Source organism: Phalaenopsis equestris, unplaced genomic scaffold (assembly GCF_001263595.1).
Source record: "Phalaenopsis equestris unplaced genomic scaffold, ASM126359v1 Scaffold000002, whole genome shotgun sequence".
NCBI classification, from domain to species: domain Eukaryota; kingdom Viridiplantae; phylum Streptophyta; class Magnoliopsida; order Asparagales; family Orchidaceae; genus Phalaenopsis; species Phalaenopsis equestris.
This window is the reverse complement of record NW_018164444.1, coordinates 35,258,008-35,261,783: the sequence shown is the minus strand read 5'-3', so window position 1 is coordinate 35,261,783 and position 3,776 is coordinate 35,258,008.

The window sequence follows — 3,776 nt, the reverse complement described above, 5'->3', positions numbered from 1 at the left end:
TTGAAGTGATATATTATTCTTTAAATGTCATATCCAATCTTATGGATAGAAATATTTCAATATCTGTAGTGAACACAAAAAAACAAAAAGATGTGCGTAGGGGATTGTCATTATTTTTCTTTAATTGATATAATAAAAAAAAACATTAAATTAAGTCAGTTTAGACTAAAAAAATTTATCTGAAGATTGTTCAGAGAGGGACACTGAACTTATCCTCAAGCACTCTATTACATTAGTAAAATCCCTATTCCAAATATTTGAAGCCTTTTTATAAGCATTCCAATAAGAAACAAAACTATCTACGGTATAATTATAACAAACGGATCAGCTCAAGAAAAATTGTTGATAGCTAATCAAACCAAAATTAATTTTTTTTCAAAAAACTTCTTTTCTGCTTTGTTTTGTTTATGTTTTCTTTCGAAACAAAATATATTTAGCTATTTGATTAAAATAGGTTGTTTTTAAAAACACTTCAAACACAAAATTCATTTTGACTATTTTAAAAAACATCCCAATTTATTTTTAGAAACAAAGGATAAGAACATAAAAAAAAAACACACAAAACAAATATATTTTTAAAAATAAAAAACAAAATTGATCCCAAACAAGCCTGAGTCACTCTCTCATTAACTAGCTCTCTAAGCTCAACTACAACTAGAAGTGTATTTGTGATTTTCATGTGTTGTTTCCCATATTAACTACTCAAGCCTCATTACATATACATTATTTCCATGTTTTTTTCCCAAGCAAACTTTACTTTGAATGAATGTATTGGAAAATTTAATAAACACAAGATTTAAAACTCAAATAAATTATAGACGTTGGATCACGTAGTTTCAAAATAAACAAATTATATTCATAATTTTGTTAAACCAAAATGACCAAATATATCAAAGGAAATAAAATCTATCAATTAGAACTAAGAAATTATCCAAATTAGTTCATACCTGTTCGGCTTTGACATAAAAAAGGCAATTAAGGAGTTAACTGAACTTCCAAATTTTGCATATGATAAGTTAAATTAAACCGAATAGGATTAAGTGGGCCAATCGAGAGTAACCCAACTTGCCTCTAGGAAAATAGATGAAGGTCTAGGCTATTAGGTTTGGGTGCAAGTTAGGTCAAATGGTTGGGCTTTTGTATCAAGGAACATGTCACCTCAAAGAAATGCCTAAATTAGGCAAATACGAGAGAGAGAGAGAGAGAGATTAAACAATATTAGATTAACTAGATATGCATTGACCAAGTTAAACATATGAAATGGATGAGCATAAGATTTAAATGTTTTAGGTCACAATTTCTCATGAGCTTGAGTAAGTAATTCAAGTTCTTATAGCTCTATTTCAATTTTTTTCATCTAAAAGATCATAAAATCTGAATGTTTTTAAATGTCCCAATTGATTTTAAATTAGATACAATAATAATGTTTAATTAAATATGTATATTAGGATGGCAGCCTCGTGAAAGTGTTGTGCAATAAATTAGTTTCATAGTGACAATTGATAATTTTACATCTAAAAGTGCATCCTTTTTTTCAAAATAATACGCTACTCATACTAATACTTGAATAATTGGTGAATCAATGAGACTAGTTAAAGACATTGCTCTTAGCTAACTAGTCGAATCGAAATTTTGCGAATATAAATGATTTATTCATTCTTTTAATTTGATTTTCTAAGTGACTTGTAAAAAAGATTCCACTGGAATAGTCATTGCTTATGGGTTACAAACATTTTCAGAAGTATTTGAAGGTATAATACACTTACACAAGTCATTCCATTCTCGTGCAATTTCAAAAATAACGTTTTAACTATATACGAGGTTAACTAACTAACGATGTCGCATTATTTCATAATTATGCTTCAATAATAATATTTTAACTATATTTGCATATTAGAAATCTTTCATCGATGTGTGTTTTTATCAGTTTTCTTCTCCAAGCAATTTTTTCTACCTTTGAAATTGGAAATGGCAATGTTAGCATATTTTAACTAAAGCTAGCTAATGTAATCAGAAGATTTAGGTAGAGAGATGAGGTGGAATAAGATATTACGGAAAAAGAGGAGTACTAAGAAGATATACCTACATGATATCATATTTGAAGAGGTAACCAATTAAATTTGAATGCCTTAATAAATACTTGGCCATCTTGAATTCGTACTTAATAAATACTTGGCCGTCTTTTCAACTCTGATATTTTCCCTTATTCTCCTAATCCCTCCCCTCTAAACTTTCACTTAATCCTAAACTTCATTCCTTAATTATATACTCCTCTTTAGGGTTGGTGGTATTCTCAAGATCACAGAGGAATATTTAAGGCTGTGACATTAAAGAATCTCTCGGCCATGTTATCCTTTCACCAAGCGGCCATTACAAAGTTGCAAGAGAATGAATGTTTGGAAAATAAAGTTATGACAGTTGATCGCCTGAGGCAGTTTCAAATCGCATAGTAGAAACAAAATGATGAAAAATATAACCCACGCATACTAATATGATGCATGTTTTGTTGATAAAAAATCCATTCTGCCTCACTTGTGCTGAATGGTTATTGTTCAATAAATGAATGTTGTTAAAGATTGTATATAACGATTTGATTTGATATGGTAGATGTGTTGGCAAGGGAGGATATACACAGTGGGAGTACTGGGCAAACGCGACTCAATTCGCCAAACCTTTAAAACAAATCTTGGTTAAAAATTTAGGTTTACTATAATTACATATCCAACCTTGCTGCCAGCATACAAATACTCCCCATTTTAGTGTATTTTGTGCCTCTGCCCCTCCACTTAACTACAGCCCTTGCCCCGCATAGAGTTCACATTGACATCACTCTCACTCACTCTCACTCTCACACACACACAAGCACCTACAGAGTTCCTCTAAAGAAAATCACGTACGACTTAAAGCCAGCGCCTAAAAAGATCCAATCCACATAGCCCCTCTGGTTTCTATTGCAAAGTAAACTTCTAAATCATCAAATAGTCGGTTTCAATCCCATGAATGGATTTAGAAATTTTGATTTAAGTTAACATCCAATTTGATTTACATTTCTTTTATTATCATCATATTGTTCTCAAATTTTATTCCATGTCATGAATCCCACTAATGAAATTTGATCAGCCTTTGGATGATACAAATATTACAAGATCACTACTTAGTAATGATTCTCATCGCAAACATGAAATATGGCATGCACTTGATCATATGTGAATTTTAATTAACGTTTTGATTGACATAGCTTATGCATCTGCCGACGTAAGCCCCAAAAGCTTAAGCATACTTCCTATATAACTTTATAATTAATAGATTACATATATTTTTAAGTTTATGGATAAGAGCTTGATTATCAATGCATGGTCTGAATTATTTTAGTGATATTTTTATACTCATATAATTGCTCTCTACAACAACAACAACAACAACAAAGCCTTAATCCCACTATGTTGGGTCGGTTACATGAATCCTTTTTCTCCATTGCGTCCTATTTAGTGTCATATTTTCATTTAGTTCTAGTAAATTAAGATCATTTTTAATACAATAAGCCCAAGTCTTCTTAGGTCTACCTCTGCATTTCTTAACACAAGTCGAATCTACAACATCTACTCTCCTAATCGGATCATCAGATGGTCGACGTTTAATGTGACCAAACCATCTAAGACGACTTTCTCTAATTTTGTCTGTCACATGAGCTACACCAACCCTATCACGAATATATTCATTCCGCACTTTGTCTCTAAGTGTAAAGCCACTCATCCACCTAATCATTCTCATCTCGG